We start from the raw sequence: 26699 nt of genomic DNA on the forward strand, positions 1-26699 counted from the left end.
GTATACTGTATAATACCGATTTATGATTGGAGACTGAGAGTCTTCCTTATCTGCATGAATAGTATAAAGCAAAGTTAGCAAATCTTCCTTACATCCTCAGGGCCGCAGAGTGCTCCTCTCCCGCGCACAGAACTCCCATTCGGTCTAATAAGCATCTCCCTTCTCCCCTTCCTCCATACGCACATACTGAGGACTCTCATTCTGGATATACATCAGCAGGCTCTGGTCTGCCACTTGGGAGGACAGTGCTCCAGCATCCTTATCTACTTTTTTTCTTTTTTTTTTTTTTTTTTTCTTCTGCCTGAAGCTTTATACCCCATTAGCTCTTAAATGGGGCATCAGTGAAAAACAAAGCGGAAACTTTGTAGAGAGGGGCAAGCACATGTTAGGCAATGCGCGGCTGGGGAGACTGGGTCCACTGATGTCCGTTGAGGAAGGACTGAGTTTACACAGAGACACAGGCGTCCTAGATTTTGTTGTCAAGAGGCTCTGAGACTGCAAGCTTGTAAGCTGCCCTACCTGTGTTCACGGGCCGTCCTGCACTGCTGGCAGAAAGGGGACCTTGGCAGGAAGAGGAGGGTGAGAGGTGGTAGCAGTTCACCCCACATCTCATCCCGGAGGTGGCTCAGGGCCATTATCTGCCCCAAAGTGGGTAGAGCTGCCTTGGGGCTGCTCTCAGCTTGGCAGTGCTGCCTAACAAGGAGCACGGACCTGGTGTACAGCCACCACTGATTTCTTGATCCCATGGCCAGCTCTTGTGCTGAGGAAAGCACCTGTAGGTCTGAGCATTAGGCTTTCACTAAGAACAAGGACCAGAAGCTCAGAGCTAAAATAAAGCCATGTAACACCGGGCAGGAGAGGACATTAGCCTAGAGACACAGCCAAAATCCATTCACAGAATGGGTAGAACGTGAATAAATGTTAACTATGTATCTATCTGCCTTATTTTTTTAAAAAATGAAATTATAAAATGCATATAAAATATAAAATCAGTAATAACATAGCATATTTGTATATCACGAAACATTATGACAAAAATGAACACAGACTCAGAGTATTTCAAGCTTCTTGAGCTCATCTTCAATTCGTACCTGCACCTCTCAACAATCCCTCCTTTGACATAGACTCCTTAGCCATCCTTTATTCATTTTTTCCCAACTAGTTTATTCCTTCCTAACTGAACTCAATACAAGTAAACCATAAGGCAGTAAAATGGAGGGCACCAAAGATAAGATCTGCTCCTATGCCAGTGCTCAACTTCTTCTGCATTGCAGCCTCCTACAGTCGTCCGGCTTCACTCTTTCCGCAGAAGGATCTGCCTGTTCTTCTGTGCCCCTTCTGAGCCCAGAACCACAGGGTCCTGGCCACAGTTAAGCACTCTTAGGCATTGCTACAGTAAATATGATAAATTAGAACAGCAAACAATAATGCTTCCTAACTCAGAAAAATCACTGCAATTAGCTGTCCCATTTACATGCCACAAGTATTAAAAATGAAATTAAATGAAAGAGAAATTAAAACCTCATGTAAGATGATCAGAAGTGAATAACATTTTTCAACTAAAATGTTCTTATTCTAGTGGGTCGCGGTTACAGGAGAGGATGAAAAATGTAGATTTGCCAGTTACAAAGTTATTCTTTGTACTTACTGATTGAGTTTTCCGAAATTGTTTGATCTTGAAAAAATAACTTCCCTAAAAAAATTGAACATCCCGCTGGATCATTTGGGAAGCAGAATTTGTATTTCATGATTCAAAACTATTTTTCGTTTAGAAATTTTCCTTTAACGTGCAGCTAAGCAAGTTTTAAAACACTTCACAGTGTTTTAAACAAAACCAAAACTACCATGTCAAATAAGAAAAAACTCCATCTGATCCAAACGGAATATATGTGATTTTATGATTCACCAGAAAGTGTTGATTTTTTTCTTTTTCAGTATGATTGAAACCAACTCCTCTCTTGCTTCCTCCTGATTTTTGGGACTGGCAGTAAGCCAAAACCTCATTTGCCTAGCCGTAGAAAGCATCATTAGTCATCAACACGGTTAGATGGGGAATAGCTGGAAATTTAGGTGCTCCAGAGATCAATATTAGACCTGATCTTATTTAACATTCTCACTAATGATCTGAGAGCGTATGTGTACTCTGTATTAATTGTATTCATCGATGCCACTCAGATTCAGAGGGGTTGTGAACCCCAGTGGGGAGAATAGGAGATTGAATAAATGGACAGAAAATTAATATCCTTTCAAATTGATCCAATTAAGGATGTTCATTTCAAAAAATGCTAGTTAATAGAGCTGGGGAAAATAGCTCAAAATGCAGATGTTAGCTTAAGAGAAATACTTGGCAATGGTGTTCAGAAAAATACTGGATACTGGGTGTCCGCAAACTGGGAAGGAGCCTGGAGCGCAATGTAAAGGCAAAATGCATCTCACCTGATTGGGCTCAACAGTTACTACAAATGACTTCAAAAAGAAGAAAGATAAACACATGGGAAAAAGGTCCATCAAAGGCTTTCACACTCAAAGCTCCTGACACGAGCATCAGCTCAGGAGCTGTCTACAGACTGCCAGATGCTTTTATTTCTTTACTTACCCTTTTTATGTGCTTCCTCAATTCATCTGCTGCTGGCCATCATTAGGGACACCATCGTAAGACCCTTTTGGGTTAGTCTAATATGACTGCTCGTATTTCCCTGTGGACGTCCCCCTTTCCTGCAAGCTGAAGGTCCCTCCTTGATAGGGAATCAGTAAAATGATGCTCAGCTGGGCAGCCCAACACAAGAGAGGAGCAACACCGGACATGAGTGGAAGCATGTAGCCAACAGCAGGCCAAATTACAGAAAAACATTCCCAACCTTGGGAGCTGCCAGGGCTGCAGGAAAAAACCCTATCCCTACATGTCCAGACCGTTTCTGAAATCACAGAAAAGTGGAAGTGATATTTTGTTGGCTGTTGTATGGGAGAAGCATCTTCTACTACAGCAGGTAACTGGCAAATGGGTCTAGTAGGTCTTCTCTGTATTTAACCTCTCCACCAGTTGTCTTCTACCTTTGATCTTGCTAGAAATCAATGAGCTCACCTAATCAATGAAGAACAGTGCATATAGATTGAAGGCAGCTCTGTGTGAGTCTTTGAAGCCCCCAAATGTCAACTAACATATCGTAAAAACTTTTCCAAGAGTATTTATTGGCTCATCATTTATATTGAGACTAGTACAGAGAGTCAAAGACGCAGATCATAATGTCTGCAAACAGACATGTCTGGAGCACTTATGTAAGTCCTCCGGCAGAGCGGGAGTCAATATTTATTATGGATACATAAATGATAGCTGAGAACGAGGATCAATTTTTCAGTGAGCATGGGAGAAGTGCTTGCTCACCTTTTCTTAGTTTTCATGCATCCAGGACTGCTTGAGCACCTTTAAACAATCATCAGATGAGGGGTTTTTTCCTCACTTTTCATTTTTTATTTCTTAGTTACTTCAAAATATTGTCCTCTACTCTTCTCTAGCATTTAAAGCAAACTGAAACCTCTCCATCTCAAATGAGTTGCTCTGATTTTTCCCCTGAGCTCTGACTTGCTGAATAACCTTGTGTGCCTGTGATGGCTGCCCCTCCATCTCCTTCCCGGAAGCTGACCGCAATGGCACTGTTAGCACCACCTGCCAGGAAGCTCTGTAAAAGATGTCCCTAGAAGAGCGCCAACATGCCCACTCAGTGGCAGGGCAGTCACACCCTGGGTGACAGGCTGCACATCGAGTGGTCGCAGCGGGCACCAAAGTGCTCTCCAGGGCACAACCACGTCTGCTGTCCTCCCAGTGAGACCAAGGTTTGCCGAGACAACTTATTCAGACCTGGGGCAGGTAAACAGGAATGAAGAAGAAAATTTAAATATTCACTGAAAAGACGGGAACATGTCCTTAGCCCAAATCCTTACACTGTTTTTTCACTGACCTATTTTATTTGGAGTTGTGATTTTCTTTTACGGTTGGGGTCTAATCAATGCTGGTCCTCCTGGGATGCCCTTTGATGCCAAGCACCGTTACAGCTCAGTAGGTTTCAAGCCAATGTAGTAAATGCGGTACAAACCCCACGTATAGGGCACGCGGAAGGGCTAGAGAGAGCCCATCACTTACAAAGCAGTTTGACGTGAACAGAGTCCCTACAGGCTGCAACGTGCACCACTGGTGAGACTGGGCAGCGAACGCCTGATGTACACACCACAGACTTTGCATGCCGGCCTGTCCTCCTGCATTTGGCCCCTTCCTATAAACTAAGAGTGGGCTATGCCCCAGAAAATGCAGGCAGCCCTGTCTGAATAGAAACCTTCTGCTAGAGCCAAATTCAGCAGAAGGAAGAGTGCACGAGGGTTTGGACTTACATTCACCCATCAGCCAGTTCGGATGGCAACGTCTGCGACCCTGCAGCTTGTGCCTGTCCTTCTGCCAGCATTACTGCCCTGAGGCTGCCGGCACCAGTCCCACCGGTGCTCTCGCTCCCAGCTTGGAGTCTGAGCACAAACTCACCCCCCCTCAGGAGCTTGCACTTACATGCCAGGGCTGAACCTGGACGGCTGCAATGCAGGCACAGGAGCTGATGTGCAGATGCTGTTGCAGGGTTGGTACCTCCTCGCAGAGGGGTGGGGACAGCTGGGGGCTGGGACGTCACACACCCTTGCAGCATGATCTGCCTAAAGCCTGTCCACCAGAGCCCTGCAGTGCCCTTCTTCAGGCAAATCCTCCTCTCTTTTTCCGCTGCAGATTCTGCGCTGCATGTACAAAACTTCCACTCCTATGTGGCTCCCAGCACGGGAAGCGTGCCAGAGATTTGCGAGGACAGAGAGGAGAGGAGAGCTCTGCCTGGAAGGCTGCATCCTCTCTGTGCCCTGCATCCACTGCTCTGGCTTCTTCTGTTCTTCTGCAGCAGTCACTGGGGACAGTTTTTAAATTGCCAGAGATCCCCAGATTGCTTAGAACTAGCAGTAGTTCTTTATCACCATTTATCTTACATAAATCTTCAGCCTAAAATAAATGGTGTGACAGCTCTGAATGTCAGGAATCATGGGCTGTGGCAGTTTTGTTCACAGACGTTGTATATGTGCATTTAGGAATGTGGTTGGCAAACCTCCTCTATTATTTGTTCTGGCTGCCCATTGTTTATACTTTTCTTCCTGTTTTTGAAAACAGAAATTATTGTCTCAGTGGCTAGATAAAATATTTCTCTTACATAAGAAAGCGCTGGTTGAAGAGAAACACTTTCATAACTTTTTTTTTTTTTTTACAGCAAAGGAGAAGAAGAGAAATTTCTGGGACCTCTCACATCAATATTTTATGAACTACCTGAGAAAAACGTTTAAAGAACAAATGGCTGAAAATGGGAGATAATGTGGTGCAGTGGACTAAAGGCACCTTGGGAGTTAGTTAGTTCAGGCTGTCTTCTTCCACCCATCCATTACAAACCAGGTAGAGCCAGCTCTTAATAGCTGGAGTCTCTGCGGCCAGAACTTGGCGTTATTGAAGCCGCCCACAAAACAAAGCAATTGGCTCAGTCATTGTCCCTCCAGAATTGGAGTAAATTTGGTGACGAGGCTAAATCCTTACGAAGTATGCTGCAATTAGTCACGGGAGTGAGCACACCAAGGCTGGCGGGACTCCCGGCAGGAGTGAGGGCTGGCCACACGTGCTGCAGCCCCAGGAGGGATGTGGCTGTTGGGGACCCTCAGTCCTGCACGGGCACCTCCTTTCTCCAGAAGTGCTTGGCAGAGCTACTGGGGCAAATCAAAAGCCAGAGTCCATGCAACCCTGAACTGCCAGCCCAGTAAGGGTGGGAAGTGACATGAGTTACCAAAGTCATTCCCTGGATCCATTGCTAAATCAGGGATACAGTAGAGTTAAAAAGTATAGAGGATATATCGAGTAAAAATACAGAGGACTACGTTGATTGATCTGTACTTGTTTTTATTGTAAGACCCCTGTGTTGCCAAGGGGTCCTGTTTTATGCCCTGTGAGGGCAGACCAGAGTGGGTGGAAATTCTCCAGCTCCTAAAGCAGCCAAAGGAAGAGCTGAGTGAAGTCTCTTCTTTTCTGAAATATTTCACTCATCTACTACCACCTTAGTTGGTGCACCTAACTAATGACTTACCTAGCCCACATCCCTTAAACTCAAACTTCTCCTAAGGACACAGTTAATTGCTATCATTATTGTCCATGGGATTGATACTGACAGCAGTCAGTATGGTTGCTGTTGTCACCTATTGTGATATATCAATCACTTTCTTGGGGAAGCCAAAGTGCCCAGAACACCACCTTCTTACTGAGATCTACACACAGCAGTTGGCATCAGAATGGCAGTTGAATGCCACAAACATTGACAGAGGTCTGTCGTTGTTGTTGTTAATTAAAAGACAGCATTTTAAAACATTTAAAGGCAAGCTGAAAGCAGAGCCTATGTTGTGGCACTAAATCACAAATATAACTGATCAGTGTAATAAGCCAAGAAATACGCATTTGTAGAGCAAAGTTTTACAGCACATTATCTCCCTCTGGCTTCCTGATGTCAGAGGTGAAGTGCATTGGACATCCACTTCTTTAGCTGGTGCCCAGATGGTGAGGCATGGCAGCTCATCCACAACTGCCACTAAAAGAGGCTCTTTCACATGCTGTGTCAGGGAACCAGCTCTGGCTGTAAGATGAGCCAAGCTCAATCAGTGTCCTCAGCTGATGTGAACTCTTGCTACTTTGCTGAAGCCAAAGGATGAGGCAGCTTTGCATGAGCTGAGAATCCACCTCCCTCTGCCTTCAGATTTATTACAATGATTTTAGATAACAGCAATGGGGAATTCCCATAGTCAGAGGGGAAATACTTCTCTACCTCTTCCAGTGCCCAGCAGGCACTAGCAGCTCTCTTTGTTGGGCCAGACAAAATGGTAGTCACTTAAACAAAAAATATCTATGATAATGATGTGCTTTTTTCAGTTTACAGACTTTGGTCTCCAGTGCTGACTGAAGGACTGTGCACTTTATCGTCAAACGCTGGGCAAATTCCAGGACCACCTGCACTGAGTTTTGTTGGTGATTTCCTGGTGCTCTCCCAAGACAAGAAGTTCTGGGAAGGTGGTTCAGCTCACAGTGGGACTGTATTTGTCCAGGTGTGGGGTGAAGCAGAGCCAACTTTCTGTTCAGTGAGGGGCTTTTGCTCGTACTGCTGTGGCAGCCAGGGTCACTGACTGGGTTGTTTACTGTGGGGAGGAGTGGGCAGGTCAGGGGAACCAAACTGACCGAGCCGGTGTTCCATCCCACCCGCCATGCTCAGTATAACAGCTGAGGGAGCAAGGGGGTCAGGTTGGCTCTTTGTCTTTGTCCCTTCTCTGTTGGCTCTTCTTCAACGGACTGCTTCTTCAATGGCTCTCTTTCTTCAGTGACTGACATCTGAGGAGGACCCCATCAGCTCATCTGCCTTTTGATCCCGGTCAGTGTGTTCCAGTTCCCATTTGTCACTGAGTCCAGTCTGGAACTTCCCCAGTGCCTGCCAGTGACATCTTCCTACGAACTTGGAACTTGATCTGGTTTTGTGTATATTTATATATAGTATCTATTTCATTATTATTTTTTAAATTATATTATTATTATTATTATTACTATTATTATTTTTTTTTTTTTCATTAAAGTAGTTTAGTTTTTTCTAAACTCATAAACCTCTTTATCTCTCTTTTTCCTCTCCTTGGAGTAAGAGGTGGGGGAGAGCATCTGTTGTCTTGTCATTGGCCAACCTGGCCCAAACCACGACAGACTGAACCCCAGATATGCAGTGCTCTTGCGGTTCAGATGGGCCTTCCTTCTCCCTCACTCTTCATCAGGTGCTCCAGCTGCACAGAAATGTTGTTTGAGAAGCACTCAAGTGTCCATAAAAAGGCTGATACATCTCAACAGGCCAAGACAGAGGGAAAATTTGCTGTCTTTCCCCTCTTGGGTGACTGGAGATGGAAGGCAGCAGTCACTGTAGATACCAAGTGAATTATGATTTCCAAAGGAAGTGCATGGGAAGGTCACAGAGCAAAATCAGATGTTATTTCCATCACAGAGGGAGACGAAGAGAATCCAATATTTCCTTCCTCAGCTTATCCCCTCTTCATAAATACAAGAGCTGTTTTCTCTGTTTTTTTAGTTGTTGTGACAGTAAATCCCTAAGACGAAAACTTTGGAAAATAAACACTCTGCGTCTTAGGAAATTTCCATGACAATCATTCCTTCAGTTTCCCTGTCCTGTTGGCCGTGGTTTGAGGTGACATCCATCCTGGTGGCAGTGGTGTGTCCCTCCCCTTCTCCAGCTCAGTTCTGATTGCAGTGCCACATCAAGCAAACCCAAAGACCAGCAGCTTCTGTGAAAATGCTCCCACTGACTTCAAAGGACTTTGGATCCAGCCTCACAGAGTGGTAAAACACTAGACATACCGGGGCAACCAAAGCAACCATTACTCACAGCTGCAGCTGTAGGCACAAATAAAGATAGCAGAGACACATGCCTAATGCATTTGGGCTCAGACTGCCCTGAACGATGTTTTTTGAATGTGGTTTTAGTCCTTCACAGCATCCCATTATCTGAATCTATTCTACCAGGACCTGTTTACCAAACAGTTTATTCCAGGCTCAAACGGGGATAAATAGCCAGAAAGAGCCTCCTTGCCTCCAGAGGCAACTGGAAACTCTCTGCCTGCTTGTGTTGCTATGCATCCATCAGCTGAGGAGAGAGCCAAACAGCAAAATGCAGTATCAGTGGGATCCTGATATGCTGATGAGTCTGTGCTCCAGCGAACAAGAGTTACCTGCATGGGTGCCTATGTTCTACATTCAGCTACACATGTGCATAGAAATATACATATACATACATGTAGGTGCATCTTATATATAATAATCTACTATATATATAAATAATCTACTATGTAAATCATATGGTTCATATCTTACTACCAAAATACAGGTCTAAAGCAGTTATTGTGCCTTGCGAAGGATCTTCATTATTATAGTTTCACAGTGGCATCCCTCAGAGGAGCTGGTGGAGTGGCAACCTGATGCTGAGACCGTGAGAAGCATTTGCAGCAAGTCAGCAGCTCAGAAGCAGACCTTGCCCCCGCACAAGCAGCACAGAAAGCCATGGAGTGGCACCACTGTACACCAGCTGAAGGTACAGTCTCTGCTCTCCAGCAAAGGGGCTGGCATGGGACCCTTCTCTGACTCGGCTATAGCTCAGCTTGGAGGGTATATCCAATGCAGGAAAGCTACTGTGGGATCCCACAAATGCTGCAAGCCCCTTTGTAAAAGGTAATAAATAGCTACATAACACATTTGTGATTTTGAGAGGTTCAGAAAGGAAGAACTGTAGTAAATCTGGAGATACGTTCATTCTAGCTCTGTTATGGAAGAGGTGTCAGTAGCTCCACAGCAAGTTTTAGACTGAAGAATTTGGCTTAACATCCTGGTGGAGCCAAAATGCAATAGATTCCTTCACGGAATCACGGAATCACAGAATCTTCAGAGTTGGAAGGGACCTCTAGAGATCATCTAGTCCAACTCCCCAACTCCTTCATTTATTTACCTCTTTATTTTCAGGATAGAAAGTTCTCTTTGAGTTTTCAGGGAACTTTTGGAGCCACTTTGGTCACTGGCAAGTAGAAAAAGAAACAAATGTTAAAAAACAATCATCCTTTCACTCTTTCACTATGACACAAAACTATGGTAGATCGAAACACTTGTCTGCTATCTAGCCATGCACCCGGGAATTTTACACAGTTTTATTCCTTGGGGGAAAATATGAGGTTGGGGTTTAGGTCTGCATTACAGTGCAATCTTAAGGAATGAGATACGTGTGTTGCATCATTGTACATTTTGGAATTTTTGAAGAGAGTGAAAAAACAGTAAACATGATGTGCAAAGACTAGGGTGTGTTAAATGTTTTAATGAATTTTTTAAAATTGTGGTGTACTCTCTGCTCACAGTTTCTCATGTGCTGGTGCTACCAGATAGTACCAATAAAGTTGTAAAGCAGTTTCTCTTTTCCTCTTTTGCTGTCACAGGGAACACCTTTGTCCATTTCTTTCCCATTAAGCTGAAATTTTCCATTGTGTGTCTCCCAAGTTTTGCTGGTTTTGTTTGTTTCTAACTCTCAGCAAAATTCCTTCAGCTTTCAAATTTGACATAGGAGGACTGAATGAAGCATTTTTCTTACTGGCTGGTAACAGCTCCTGGTAAAAGTGGCTTGTGTCTTAGGAAATACGGTGTGCTGACAGATATCGCCACTAATGTCTTTAAACTTCAGTACAGAAAGGCTGGTCCCTTTCAAACACATCCTCAGGTAGCTGGTCTCAAAGAATTAGGTCGGGGAGGAGAGAGTTTTAGTATGATTTTAGATCCAGCTGATTTTCCTAGTCTGTTCTCCCCAGGAGAGTTGGCAAATGCCATGCTGGGCATGAAGTCCAGGCCAGGAGTCAGGAGACTTTTGCTGTGCTCCCAGCTGCCACAACCTCCTGTATGAACCCGGTAAAGTCAATTAACCTCCCTATTAATTTTTGTGTATAAAATGCACATGGTTTGAAAAATGAGTGACTGAGCCAAACTCCAGACACATTCATTGGAAAGACAACTGTTGACTTCAGGATCGGGCTTCTAAATCTCACAGGTGTGGTGAGATGTGATCCAATAACGTTTGTAACGATCTCTGAAGTTCTCAAATGGAGGATGATCTGAGCAGGTGAAGAATTTCGGTGACAACTCCTAATGAACGCACAGCTATTAATCTTCTCCCCCCCGGAAATTCAAAGTAGCAATAAGAATGAGATTTAAAGTATTTATTGAGTGGCTGAGAAAGCCAACCTTTGACTCTGTGCCTTAGAGCAGTGCCTGGGGCAGGCAATAATTGTGCAGAAAGGGACTGATAGCATGTCTTCTTATTGCTTAAGAAAGGTGCTTTTCCAATTTGCTTTGTTCATCGGGTTGCTGTAGCAGACTAGAGATTCACAGCTATAAATACAGCGAGCTAAATATAAATACACACACATACACACACACACACACAGACTGTGACTCAGACACATCACCAGCACTCTATAGCCCAAGTCAGTATAACTGAAAAAAGAAAAGGAAGAGTTCAATATTTTTAATAAATAGGGCCTAATCCCAGAGTCACTTTAGCAGATTTTATTCATATGAGCATTCAGACCTGCTGAGAAGAGTGGATCATAGGCAAAGCAATTTCTATTAGACTTGTAAATCGAACCGTGTAGTCAGTGGGGTTTGGGGTTGCATATCATATTGATATTTTCAAGATAAGAAAATGGACTGAGATTGTAGAAATTTTACGCAAATTTTCAGACCTGAAAAGTTTTGTTATTTATTGATTGGGGGTGGAATTTCCCAGTGTGCAGAGTTATTGCATTTGGACCATACACCCATTCAATCTGTCTACAGTCCTTGAATTGAGACTGAGAAGTTTGGGGAGGTTTCCCGCACCTTGAAGAATTACAGAGAATTTGGAAATAATCACTGAACCGCCTCCAGGAAATTGGATCTACATCTCATCCACCACACCACGGGCTGGGGTGGTAGATTGTCCTGGTTTGAGGTTTCAGTGGCCAGTCCAGCCCAAACCATGACATAGATGAACTTCAAGTTCCTGCACATGGGCTAACACATAATGCTCCCCTTTCCTGACTTGCTTTAGGTTAATTTCTATAGCTAGGGGCTTGGTGTGCATATTTGTGATTATACAATATATATATATATGTCATCAATCTCCCAGTATATCGTTAAAACCAATGTTTTTTACTGATGTGTCTGGCAATAAAACTCCCTGTGAGAACAGCAACAGGAAATTGATATTAAGAGCTATAAATGCATTCAAAATAAACCAATTTGACAATATGAATGCATTTCCGAAGCTATAGTCCAGATCTTGCAGTTAAGCTGTCACATAAAACAGTGGTCCACGTCCATTATTTGACAATGTTTCTGAAATACAAGCAGTTTTACAATTTTCTGTGCAAACTTACTGTGATTTTTCTTTCAGAACGAGCAAATGGAGTTGCTGTTTTTGGCCCTCAAAAGGCTGTTTAGGAGAAGCAGAACTTATCATACTATATGAACAACAGGAGAAAAGTCAATCAATAACGCTTTTCTGCTCTCCAGTTTGAGAGCCCTCAGATACATGTTGTCAATTGAAGTTACAAGTAGATGTTTCTGAGGGAAAAAAACCCTGGCTTTAAAGTGCAGCAAAGAGGTACAAATTCTGTTCTCAGTCATACCATAGCGAGTCAGGAATGAATTCATTGACTATACATAGCATCAAGACATTAAGGTCAATAGATTTTCTTCTCCTAGTTTTCCTTAGTGTAGCCGACTGCAAAATTTGGCTTCTTCTTTCTGTATTCCAAGTTATAACGAATCTTTCAGCAACAACAACAAAAAATATATCTGTATTGCTTGTACAAATATGTTTGCAGTACAACTCTGGGAGATTGAGAGAACTACTAATTGGGTGGCAAATACTGGTTCTCTGTTCTGAGGAGGGCTGTACGCAAAACCTGTGGTGTAATGGGGAGCCACCCAGCAAATAATCATTTTGCTAAAGAGCAAAGAAAAGAAGAAAATCCACTGATGGACACTGTCTTGGAGGGTGTGTTAGATGTTAAAATGGAATATTTGTTTTTTAAAATAAGCTTGATGACCACATGCAGGCTTCTGACAGACCTTTTAAGCAGCATTGCCACGAAACCATAGCCTGCATATGTTGAATGTATAGGCTACAGTGCATACCACGGTAATCACCACAGCGTTGCCATACCACCTCTGATTGACTGTGTTATTGCAGAGGCCCACAAGCCATAAGTGTGGTGTCTGTAAGGCCCAAATGATAGCATTCAGGCTGTACTGGCTGCCTGGAATAACTCGTTTTTTCTAAAGACCTCTGAGAACTCCAGGCTGAGGACAGCCAAGCCCTCGTTCCCCAACCCTGTGCTCCTCATGAGAAGAACCATCTAAGAATTTGGCATGATGGGCCTCTGCCCATTTATGGTTTATGAGCAGATTTATGAGCCATTGGATAAGGGTGGACTCATGGGTGAAAGTCATCATCCAACAGTGCCTTATCAATGAGAGCAAAAGTGAGACTTTCATTAGTTTTGAACTTAGACTCTGGAATCAGCTACAGCACTGAGGAAGTGAGTAATATATCAATATATATACTTTGGGTAAGGCTGAAATAAGTGATACTTTGTGGCTTGATAGATATATAAGAGAAGGTGAATCTTTTTCTATTTCTTCCTACTTTTTTCTGTCTTGACAAATGCATGGCGAGAGAGAATCCATGTTGCTTAGCAACTCCTTAGGATGCAGAAAGAAATCAGTCAATACAATTCTGAATTAAAGCTGCAATGACCCACAGAAATTTTTCTAGAGAAAACCAAGAATAGCTATATATTCTGTCTTTTTCCTGAAGTCACATTACCTCATGAGTCAAACTCTCTAAAATGAAGAATCATGCAAATAGATAGTTCTTTCTGAGGTGGGAGAAGGGGACTAATTTATTGCAGGAGTCTGAAAAGCAGGAACTCATTTCAAATTCTAGCAATGCTGATTATTTTAGTTAAGGTTGAGTGTGAAATTAGCCATTTTGGCACACGAATCATTTGTGAGACAGTCATGATTTCAGTCATGAGACATGCTGGATTCATTCCTCCACTTGCTTGAACTGATTACATAGGTATTGCATCCATAGCAGGTGAAGCAACTGGCATTGCACCCACAATAACCAAAAAGGAAGCTTGCTTGGACATAAGCATACATCAAGCCCTCAGCAGAGCACTCGCATCAAACCTTAAACAGCTGAGTTAAAGTGTGAGTCTTAGCCCATGACTGAGCATACAAGTCACAAAGTCCCATTTTTGGTACTGGATGGTTGACTGAGCATTTTAAGAATGTGTTTATTCACCAAATGCAACAGGCATTTCTGCAAAAATCAACAAGATGATCAGGATTCGTGAACATTCCCATCAATGCTAACAGGTTTCTGAGTATTTAAGAAGAGTGAAACACATGACTTGCTAGGAAGTCCAAGAGAGATAAATTTAGTTCCTTTACTCACAGTAGCATTTATATACCCATTTATTTGTTTTTACTATTTAACCAGAACTCATCTGCATTTTCAGTAACGCAGGATTTGGTCAAAGTGGTAAAATAGCAGAGGAAAATGAGTATGTGAGGAAATTAGTGTTGTTGTATTGCAACAAAAACTGCAAACCACACCTCTGACTTTGCAGTCACTTTTTGGAAATTGCAACATTCAAGGGATAAGTTGAATGATCATCACTTTTTGGACCAGCTATAGCTTCCTTTTTCTCTTTGGGACATTATTAATAATTGTTAAGATCACTGCTACTGCAGTAACGCTTGTGGGCCAAGTTGCGTTACAATATATTAACAAGTCTTCTAGTTTCTTGTGCATTCCCTAGACAGCCACAGTGTCAGGGCTGCTGTATGTATGTAACCCCTGTTGGCTTCACGGAGTGTGCAGAGCAGCTGGTGAGGCCACCTTGGGGTGATGAGCAGAGAGCCGGCACCTGAATATGGTTTCCCTGCTGCAGCTGGGTCACAGGTGTGGACCCTGAGCGCTTTGCAAAGTCCTTTTGAAATTCATAAAAGAGTCTGCAATGGTATATGTCCACGTCGACCAGATTCTGTGTAGCAAAAGCTCCCCCAAACCACTGTTTAAAAATACCCTTGCCCCTGCCTTGCCTTTGGTGACATAAGTAAGGAATGCCCTGTATGAGTAACCACCTCGAATGTCTATGTCCATACTACTGAATGTTTGTCCTCTTTATTCACAGTTTTCTTTCCTGTAACTTCTACTTGTGTGAACTGTGAAACATTACATCTTTCTATATCTGACAATAAAACATAAGCTATATATGGTGTTAAACTGATACATGGCGTACTACGGAATAATATGCGGAATATTTTGTACCGTTTTATAGTACATCTGTCATGTTTATATCAAATGTAGATCATGATATATAGAGAGGTTAGTTCTGCTATATGTGCGTGCTATCCATGTGGCTATATGTAATACAGAAATACATTATGACATTTATAGAAATACGATGTGATCTAAACTTAAGAGAGATCATTTCTCCTTGGTATCTATCATCGATATTAAAACAGTTCTGTAAGCGTAGCAGAAGAGGAGGGAGATATTTCAGTCTGTTTCTGTGTCTGCGGACCTTTGCAGGCCTGTCAGAACAAAAAGGTGCCTTTCCCATCACTTCTTGAGACAGAATCCCTTGCAATACTTAAAAGATCCTAGGTGAAAAAGTTGAGCTTTTGCAGTAATTGTTTCTGGTTTTGCTAAAACCAGTGATGCATTCTGTTCTGCTCTCTTGCCTCCACTCTATGTAAATAACATTGTCACATTTTTAATGACGCAAATCTATTAGGATTGCTTACAACACAAGGGCTTTGGCCATATAAGACATTTAAGACTTTTCTGCCTTTTAGTATTTTGAAGCAATTTGCTGTTGGCAGTGACTGTAGTGTGTAAACTCCTTCCCCATGTATGTTCAGTGTAAAGCAATTAATCTCACAGCACTCCACGGCATTCAGCTTGCTGCCCTCCAGGTGACCCGCTCGCAGCTCTGCACACCGGGACACAGCGGCACTGCCAGTCAAACCTCCGTGCTTTTTGGGAAGCAATCATGGCCAGCTAAAGGGTGAGGGCCTTCAGGCTACGCATTGCCATCAACATGGGCAGCATGCAGGCAGTGCCGCATCTGACATGCACGAGGTAATTTGATGGAGGACGGATGCCTTCGATGAGTCACTTCATGGTGTTGGTGGGTTTGAAGATGATTCTCACTGGTGTATATGGAAACTGGCAGGGAACCCAGGGCCAAACAAGGACATCAAGCATTTGCCTCTAATACACTGAAAATGTGTGGTGTAATCATACCCTGAAGAATACAAGAGTCGCCCTGTACTCCAGCCTTCTGCTTGCATGAAGGAAATAGACCCAAGTGGTGGCAGAGTGAGGGGGCAGCAGGATTCTGTTTGCACAACTTCAGCAGTGTAAAAAAAACATCGAATAGAATCATAGAATACTTTGGGTTGGAATGAGCCTTTAAAGGCCACCTAGTCTGACTCCCCTGCAATGACCAGGGACATCTTCAACTAGATCAGGTTTCTCAGAGCCCCGTCCAACCTGACTTTGAATATTTCCAGGGATGGGACATCTACCACCTCTCTGGGCAACCTGTGACAATGTTTCACCAACCTCATAGTAAAAAAGTTCCTCCTTAAATCTAGTCTGAATCTACACTCTTTTAGTTTAAAACCATTATGTCTTGTCCTATCGCCATAGGCCCTACTAAAAAGTCTGTCTCCTTCTTTCTTATAAGCCCCCTTTAAGTACTGAAAGGCCACATTAAGGTCTTCCTGGAGCCTTCTCTTCTCCAGGCTCGACAACCCCAGCTCTTTCAGCCTGTCCTCATAGAAGAGGTGCTCCAGCCCTCTGATCAGCTACTCTACATTGCTTCTGTAGCCTCCCTTTATAACCAATGGAGGGAGAGGGAGGCTTCTCCTGATGTCAATCCATCTCATTACAGGGCAGGTGATTAAAAGAATAGCAGGGAGGCTAATCTGTCCCCTGAAGTTGTCACCTCCCACCACTGGCTATGGAAGGAACTGAGACTGGGTATCTGGCAGCTTTTGTGTCACTGACGTGAAGTGGGAGAAGAGTATTCCTGTGCGGAGAGATTAAGTCAGTCTAGGGTTCATCCCAGGCACACTTGTCACTGACCATCCTCTTCTCCTTGGGAGACTAAGGCTGCCCTCGCTGTGGCAGAGGAAACATAAGAGAATTGCAAAGCACTGCAGTCATTGAGCAATCCATGGGAAGTTACAGTCTCATCCCCATGGGATCCACGTGCTAACCCACACCCACACACGCACGCATGCACACTGCTCCACAGCAGGGCCAGGGTGTTCACGCTGCTTTTGGTTCCCAGCCAAGAAGGTGCTCTGCAACCCTTCTCAGGATGGGTCGGTACGGGCAGGCTGCTCGCTCTGGGGTTTTCCAAGGGATGCATGGGGAGATCTTTCCTTCCTTGAATCTATTTCAAAGCTCCTCCAGGGCTGCATGGAGTTAAGCTGAGGGAGGCACTGGCAGCTGGGAGAACATCATGCCAGCTTGCCTATCTGTTCTTCCTCACCTTTCCCTTCACAGTTAGGGCAGGAGGGGTAAGGGAAGGCAAGGGAAGATCAGAGGCTGCAAATCACCCAGTAAGCTATGTCGGCATTCCTTTCTTGGTGCTGAAATGAATGATGCTTCATCTTTTAGCTAATTTGAAGGCACCACATCTGGAAGCGCTCTACATAGCCTCAGCCTCTGTGGCAGTTTGCCTGAGTAAGCACCTCAAGATTTAGCCAATAGAGAATGTGCACTGCACAGCTCATTAAGAGCCTAATCACTCTCCTCTGGGTCGAATTCAAGTGGCTATTAAAATCAATGTATTTATTTGCCAGGAAGGGTGCTAAAGAGGTTAAGATGTATACGAAATGTGTCCTGGAAAAATGACATTGTGGTAACCATACGAGAAAGAGCCCAAGCTGGCTTAGACGCATCCTAAGCCCTTGCCGCTATTAGATCTGGGGATTTCTGCACCAGGGTAGAGGGAACGCGAAGGGTGTCAGCTAGAGGAATGATGAAAATATCTCACAGTCAAGTGACAAGAAGCCTGTGGCACATCAAATAGCAGAGGAGGACTATGCAGATAACAGCTGGCTGACAGGGGAACCGTTTCCTCTGATTGGAGGCTGTCTCCAAGGAACATGGACCGACTCTTTGCTTACTGACCTTGAAAATGGAAATAATTTCAGAGGCAGCCTTCTCCCATTTGCGGAAGTTTAAGCACATTTGTTTCTATCAAATAAATTTGAATGCAAGTTGCCGTGACATCACAGGAAAAGGATCATTCCTCATTTATCAGTGTGTCTGTTTTGGTATAAATGACAGAGCTGCTTAAAAAAAAATGTTTTTAATGTGTGACTTCACCTTGCATAAAATATGATGAAAGGGGCTGAGGACAGAGCTGAGATTGCGAGGAACTGGGGGCGGGAGCATCCTCTGGGCAAATGTCATCCAGTGCCCGATGGCTGGGGACGTGCTGGGAGCCGGGAGGGAACGATGCATTTCACGAGGAAAAGATTCAGTTGCAAGAGAATAAGAGGACATCCTTGTTGGCACACTGCCAGCGCATGGAAACAGACGTGGTGCAAAAGCAAGTATCCGTCTCCCTACACGGCCATCTTCAACCTCCCTTCCCCCTTACTAACAAATCTTAGGAAAGCAAATGCTTCCCAGAACGAATCACTGTTTTCCTGAACTGTGAACTTTTCTGTTGCAAAGTCAACAAAGTCCTGCAGGAGTTCTTGGAATATCTCCAGAGATGTGAAAAAACAAAACAAAACAAAACAAAAAACAAAAAACCAAACAACAACCCACCAGTAATTTGTTGTCTGTCATGGCATGCTTTCAGGCCCCACAGAGGCTACTGGGAGCTGAGGGCGGTCTGTATCTCAGCAAGTCAGAGCTCCTCTGCAGATTTTCTCAGCATCGTAGAGCTGGGTCATTTTAATTTACTGGCTGATTCTTTATACTCTCATTTTAGTGCCAGCTATCACTGCAAGAAGGCGGCAAGGTGATTGAAACATCCGGTTTGGTTTATTAAACTGAACTGCTCTCCTTCACTGATGGGGAGGTCACCTTGCCGATACCAGAGGGTAGGAACAGGCACATTCTGCTGACTAGCTGCTGGCTCTGCACGTTTACACTCTAATTTCCCCCATGGTAATTTTCTTGGTTGCTGTATCAAGCAGGATTTGCAGATCCACCAGCCAGGACTTGATTCTGGACCAGCTGCAATGCAGAGGCTGAACCAGCTGTAGTCACCTTTGTTCTTCTGAAGTCTTTGAGAAGCTGGGCACGGGGCATGCAGCTGATATGGTGGCCTGGCTCCATTTCTTGATGAATGTCTTCACTGCAGTTGCTGGCCACAAAACCCCCTCTAAAGCTGGTTTATGTTAACATCAGGAAAGTAGATTTAGTGATATGGGTAAGTTAGATTTTGCTTCCACTTGGCTAGCTTATTTTGTGGGGAGAAATGAAACTGACCATGCCCATGGATTTGCTTCTCCTCTTCTCCTGTCCCATAGTCCACCTTTCTCTGTATTTCCAGGTCTAACTCCCTCTTTTTCTTGCATGGAGTTGCCTGCTCTGTTTTTGTTGCACAGCACTGAAATCAGCATGATGCCCCCAAGGCACCCTCATCTGGGGAAGTTTACCTTGGCAATGAGTCACCTGGAGGTGGAAGGTGCCATGAGCTATGGAGGAGCTCCAGCATCAGGGAACTAAGGGAAGAGGAGATTAGGGAGAGCTGCTGCAAGCAGGGAGCATGCACAAAACAGGTCCCCTTCTGTGCTCCTGGAGCAGTTGAGAGAAGGAAGGAAGATATGGCTTAGCTACCTCTGCCACATCTGTGCACCAAGCAAAGCTGGATGAGAAAAAGTGAAATCTATGCTGGCAGATGATGGATCGGCTGCTTAGTGTGATGGCAGTGGAAAGTGGCCTCTCTGAGGCCAGACACTGTCTGCGCCAGACAACACGGGGGTCTCTTCTCCACCATAGCCCGGCAGGTTGCCAGCAGACAAGGCCGGGGAAGAAGTGGGGAGAGGATCACACCACTGTGGGGAAGGAGGTGTATAAATAGTGCCTGTTTGGAAGGCCAGGTGTGTCCGTCCGATTCGAGCCAAGCATAACAGGAGGGAGCAAGGAGTGCGTGTTCCTCTACAGAGCTGGTTCCTGAAATTCATTTCCTCCTATGGGGTTCTGTTATTATGGGTGGGCGGATTAGGGAGGAAGGAAGGAAGAAAAGAAAGCAAAAATCTTTGTTTTATTCTTGGATCTCACACCCCTGAGTCTTTATTTGCTTACTTTGTACCTGCTCACTTGTGCGTTGTTAGTCCTGTGTATGTGTTACGGCTGAGCCGCTCTAAGCCCTGGGTTTTTCTGGAGGGAGAGTTTTGCTCCCCTGTCTCTCACTCCTCTTCTATCCCTGCTGCCAGGTCCGTGAGCTCCTCCTTCCCCCCAGTCCCGACATCATTGGACCTTTCACCGAACCGAATCAGCTCAACTTAATTGGCAGAAGCCTTCTTTTACTGGGTTAGTGAATTGAGCTGGTGCAGAGCTAGTTCAGACAGGCAAGGCAGAGAGAGAGCGAGCTGGTTCAAACAACACCCCTTCAGCCTGGAATAAAGCTTCAGCTCCCATGTTCTGCTGCAAAGCTGGCCTCCAATTGAACTCTCCGACAGAGTGTATCTGGCCAGAGCTGTGGTCACATTTATGGTCATTCCTTCTGCCAACATTTTTCACAACATTCTAGGCTGTTATGACGAACCCCTTGGAAAACAAGGACGTGGCAACAGAAGGTTTCCCTTGTTATCCTGGAGGCAGACCCAGATATCGCAGGTGCTCTCTCTGGCTGCCTGGTCCTTCAGCATAAAGCCAGTGATGATATCCGCTCACTCCTGGGAAAACATGGATAGCATCAGAGAGCCTGGCAGCAAAATGGCCTGGTGGGGAGCATCATTTTGCTTACAATGCCCAGGCAGCTGGTTTCTTGGAGCACAGAGCAGGCGAGCCATCCTGCTCCTGCCATCGCTTGCCCGTGCGTGTACCTGTCAACAGTGGGGACAGGAGGGATGGGACAGAGGGGTCTGCCACCAGCAAATCTCTATCCCGGTCACTGTGGCTTTGCTGCCCAGAGCATGCATCACACGCACAACCACCTTCCTGGCCACAGGATGCCCTGGTGCCTTGCTCACCCTAGAGACACCCAGCAACACCCCACTGCATGGGGGAGCACAAGCCTGGAGCCTTGTTGCCCCAGCCATATGGCCAGGGCCAGCCCCAGCTGCCTGCCATCAGTGGTGGCTGAGCATGGTCTCCTCCACCCCATGCGCCTTTGGGTGATGGGGGTTGTCCATGCCAATCAAAACCCTGCCTCCCCACCAGCCAAAGGCACATTTGCAGTCTTACTACCACTTGACTTCTTCTCCTCCCTCTGCTCTCTCTTTCCTCCAACTTTCTGAAATGGGAACATTTATTTGAAAAACGGGCGACGCAGAAGGAGGCCGCGCAGCCCCGGGAAAGCGGTGTCAGGCAGAACAAAATCATCGCCCGAGGAGGTGCTTCCGAAAGACTTTGAAAGAAACTGGAGCACACATGTTCCTCTTCTCCCTCTGTTTTTGTCACGTCTCTGTAATACGGTGGACATTTTCCTGGCTGCACGGCAGGGCTGACAGTGTGTTGTCAGGATGGGGCTGTGTCCTAAATAGAAACTCTGCAGGTTCAGAAAGTTCCCTTCCTCTAATTGGAACCGACTCACGGAGGTGAAGAAAAGCTGCAAAATTGTTTTAAGCTATGAGCAATTATAACAACCCTTACAGTGCCAGTGACACTAAGAGGATTTGTACTGGATTATACCTAACGTTAACATGATCTAATGCTGCATGAATATCGCAGCCCGCAGCAGGGCCAGATCTCGGAGCCGGGTTCCTTGTTCTTCAAAGTCATCTGGGGTTTGGGGAAGGAGGGGAATGAAGCCGTGCGGGGAGAGTTTTGGTGCAATGTCATGTCTCGTTTAAACATCGCAAATAGGCAGCGTTAAAGTAAAGGTGGAAGGCAAAACGGATTTTAAGGAAAGCCAGCCGGCCTCCTGCTATTTGTCACTCGCCCCGCTGGGCAGAGGGCTACCGCAGAGGTCTCACAGTAAGGTGACATGATGGTGCCATGCCGGCCACGGTGCCAGGGCACACCAGGTGACCAAATTGTGAATCCCTCTCCTATCTTCAGGCTGCATCGCATTGTCTGAGGCGGCTTTAACAAGTGTTTTAAAGTAATCCTTTCTTTTATAACAGCATGGAGAGACGTCCGCTGGTGCAGGCAGAGGGAAAAGGGAATTAATTGGGGTATGGCCTCATCGGCAGAGATTTCAGCAAGGCGAAGCAGGCTGGTAGATGGTGAGAAGCATGGTGTATAGGGAAGGAGGAGAGGAAGGGGCAGTGTGAGAGCTGAGTCTGCAGGCTGGGGCCTTGGAGAATACCTGCTCTGCTACTGACTTCGGTTCCTCAACGAGCAGAATCAAAGCAATAACATTTTGCTCGGTGGGAAGGGATGAAGAGAAACCTGCATCTGTGTGAGGCACGCAAACCCTAGAGAGATTGGGGAGGGCAAATATGGAAGGCAGGTAGAAAGGAAAGCAAGTCACTGAGTGGTTTTCCACTCAGTGGAAGTCACTTGGAGGTTTTCCTTCTTGTCTTGGATTTTGCTAGTGAAATCAGCAGAGCCAACAAAAGTTCTCTGGGGCCTTAAACTTCAGGTATGGCTGAAGGTCACAGAGTACAGATTGTGCTTGGGAACTACCCAAGATTTGCCTCGGAGCAACGAGGGAGCACCTGATCAAATGGATACAAAATTTTTTCTCAGCCTAGATTTAATGCATGATGGAGGGAATTAATGGGGGTGAAAATGGCTGTATATCCAAAATGGGAAGCCCCTCCCTGCTAGTGAGCTCTGCAGTGCTGAGCTCTGCAGCAGAGGTGAGGAATGAGGCCAAGAGGTCTAAATTACATTGCTGTAGATACTGCCTTTGAATTTGGCCCTGACAGTAGGCTAGATAGGCCATGCTTCTTACCAGTAGCATAATTTGACTGATGAATGGAAGAATTTCATAACAGGCCCTTAGGAGATTTTATACCACTAATATATTATATTTATTTTGCAGAGAGATGTCAAATAGAAGTATACCTATGCAATGTTGAACTGTAATCCATCCCACTGATATCTGTCCAGGGAGTAAGTCCAGACCCCAGAATGGGATATGACAAATATCAGACAACTAACATCAAGCAGTGTGGCTCACCTTATCTGTTGCCTCCCCGTTCTCCTACAGTCTATCTCAGTACAAGCCCCATGCGCCATATCAATCCCAATTAAGCACTCTTCTGAAAGCTTACGCACAGTGTTGTTATGCCAAAGCGTCAAAAAACTGTGACCTAAAATAAGTACCCGCAGGAAGATGAACTTAGCTTAAAAAGGGATGTATTACAGAGAAGCAGAAGCAGCACAAATCAGAAGGAAGGTTAGAGATTTGGGCCTTTGAGCTCTCCAGTTGTTTCAGTTGTGAAGGATAACAACGTATTTTTTAAAGTGGGAACTGAGATCTCCCATGATCCAGTGTTTCTAGGAGCAGATATTGTGGGGATACTGTGACGTGATGAGAGCCAGCAATATTTAAGCGTATTTCAAAAGGAGATTATGCATCTGGCAGAAGAATAAGGTTACATTGCATAGGAAAGATTAATAAAGAGTTGTAGGTGATTCCAAACTTCTCACACCTTTACAGAAAAAACCCAAACCAAACCAAAAAAACACCAGTCTGAAATATTTTGGCCAAAAGAAGCAAATGATTTATACTGATTCCCAAAAGCGTTGTGGGAGTTGCAGGTTGGATGGTTCATGCTTTCGTTCTGCTCCGTCATTAGCCTCCCGGCTAGGATTTCATCTTCTGCAATGCAGGATGCAGCCCCTCAGGAAGCAGGAAGAGGACCATTATGGAGAGGAGACAATGAAGGGAGGGGAGTGGTGGGGCTGAGGAAAACCGTGGGAGATGAAATGTGTTGGAAGATGTGCCTCCAGCTCCTCAGCGTTGGGATGAATTTGACCCACTGTGAAGTTTCTCAGAACTAGTGCTAATATCCTGGGCTTGCAGTACTTAAGCAGCAATTATCACCTATAAAATAGGTGCTAATGTAGATTTTCACATTCAGAGGGCCAGCTGCTAAGCTGGTAGAAAGGGTGTACCTCTGTGGACTCCACTAGAGCTACACTGCTTCATGCCAGATGAAAATGCTCCCCAGAATTTTTAAGACTCCAATTAATCTTACAATCAAAATAAAGAGAAGAAAGAGTGCACATTGATCCCTTCACTCTAACAGGAAATTTAAATTTGGAGATGTCTGAAGTTCCACCTGATGACTGATTGAGCTGTGAGAGGCCAGTAGCATGCAGCATCACACATTGGTCATTTTATAATAATTGCAAGGGAAGTATTTCTGGAAAGGATCTAATAGAAAATTACGGTGACCTGGCAGAATATAGCAGCTAGTTTTCAGCCTGTGCCCTTCCATCTTGGCAGGATGCTGTTTCCTTCATTCTGTAAAATACTCAGATTGGTATGATACAGCTTTTTAAAATGGGGTCCTAAAGAGAAGATCTACTGATGTCTAAGGGGAAAAAAATATACCAATTTGTGATTTTAAAGTGTCAGGGACTTTTTTGTATAAGTACACACAGCTGCCAGGTCAAAGTGCTACCTTCCTGTAACTATAGTACAGCATACATTTCCCCAGTAACACACTGGCTGTTAGTTGAACCTCATGGCAAAGAATCAATAAAGTCAAGGCAATTTCCTTAACGTGCCATCTGTAAGAGATTATGGAAGGGAGGTGGGAGAAGGGTTTTCCTAGTGGCTAATGCTTTACTAAAGTTCAAATGAGGCAACATATAGTAAAATAAATTCAATCTATATTTTCTCTTCTTTCAATTTTAGTGGGGACTAAATGAAATGGAACTGTGTTGATTCTACCCGATTCAATATATCTTCACTTTCTAATAACCAAGGTCATTTTTACCTTCACGGAAAAAAAAAAAGCTTAATATAAAATACTCACCCAGTCTGAACAAACACATATTCCCACTTTTTCAAAAGGCAGGTAGATGACTGATATATTATGTAATTCATTTCATGGCACACTGCTGAATGTTTTTTTATAGATAGTGTTTAACCTTGCCAATTTTGCTCTGAGATAATCACTCCTTTGAGGATAAAATCTCACATTTAACATTAGAAGAAAAAAGAACCCCCGCCCGCCAAAATCTGCAGTATACAACAAATAACGGGGAAGTTACTTAGCCAGAAAGATAACGATTAGAGCAGTTTTCACTGCTGACTCTGTGATTAGCCGGTGGTTGTTATAATATTAATCAGAAATACAGTGATAACTGCTTAGGCTACGTTTTGATACAGCCAGTGAGCAATGACAAAATGCTTAGACATCTTACAATAATGTATTTCTGCCCTGACTAATGGAAGTGGCAAATAGATTCATAAAAATCCCCTATATTTAGCACCGGAGCTATTCTCAGAGTGCAGGAGCTTTACTTCTGGTTCTCTGGAGTTTATGATCAGGAATATTAATAATCCCGGCGTCTTGTGGAAAGGATGCAAACCCTGGAAGACACCTCTGAAACACCCAAGGGAAGGACATCAATGGTGAAACTCTTCAGTGTCAACACAGTGCCCATGTGCTCTGTGAGCCCTGATGCTCCCTTGGAGACTGCCTTCGAGAGAGGAACAGTGCAGAAGGTCAATGCAAAGTGAAATTTTACCTGGAGGGAGGAAAAAATGCGTATAAGCCCAGATTCATCCTATCATGCTGTAGGCACGGAGTCAAAGTGGCCAAGTTTGGAGCCCTGTCAACCCTTGGTTCCCATTATAGTCAAGGCAGAGAAAGACAGGCATCTCCTGAGGGCCACTCAGCCCACTTAGGATGTGAATCACCCCTGGGAGAGCCTGTGTTTCACCCCAGCTGCTGGAAACCTGATGTGCCGTAAGATGAATCCTGGCCTTGACGCATGAGGATGGGACAAACTGGCTCTGATTGAGAGCTTCCAGCCAGGAAAGAATTAAACATAAATCAAACGCTCATTTCAATTACTGAAATGAAAGATTTCATTAACTTTTAAAGATATTTCGTTCTTGTCTCCACCCTTCCCTTTCGGGCACACGCTTGGGACCATCACTGAAAGCACCGTCCATTAGGTAAGACGCTGTTCTTATGGCATTTCCAGTTCAACCAGAAGCAAGCAGTACTGAGGCTCCAGGAAGAGACTGACTCTTCCATAGGTTTTCTCCTCAGATTTTGCAGGCTCCAGGAGATTCTGGAAAACATCCGGCCAGACCAGACTTGGATCTTGATCTAAACAGTCAAAGAGGCATTTTAACCTACTTGTTCAGCTAAAAGTTTTCACTACCAGGATTGCCAGCTTGGGCCAGAGGTGACCAGATGCAATGGAGGACTATAAAAGTATTGCATGCCTTTAAGCTCACTTTAAATAAGCCCTATTTTAGGGCATAAGGCTTTGGAGAGGCTTTATGCATGGTGGCAAATTGTCCTTAGATGGCAGAAGCAACATTCAAAAATTAATGTGGGGATTCTGCATTTTGGGTTTTACTCATTTGAGCTTCCCCCTTATTGAAACTCCATCTCAGATCTCAAATCCACTCAGAAGTAGCAACCACCCTTGAAAAATATATTGCGAATAAAAGCCCCCAAAAGCACTCGTATGACCTCTGGCAAAATTTCTTTGTCTATGGAAGATTAATTATTTTTTTTAGGAAATGTATCTATGCTTTTTTATTCTGATCTGTTTGACATAGGTTTCATTACACAAAAGGATTTTAAGAGCACTTACCTCTTCAAAGTATGCTTCACTTTGCCACTACATAAATCAGAAGTGTAGGCTATTTTTCTTAAGTTT

Source organism: Rissa tridactyla, chromosome 2, assembly GCF_028500815.1.
Source record: "Rissa tridactyla isolate bRisTri1 chromosome 2, bRisTri1.patW.cur.20221130, whole genome shotgun sequence".
Taxonomy (NCBI): domain Eukaryota; kingdom Metazoa; phylum Chordata; class Aves; order Charadriiformes; family Laridae; genus Rissa; species Rissa tridactyla.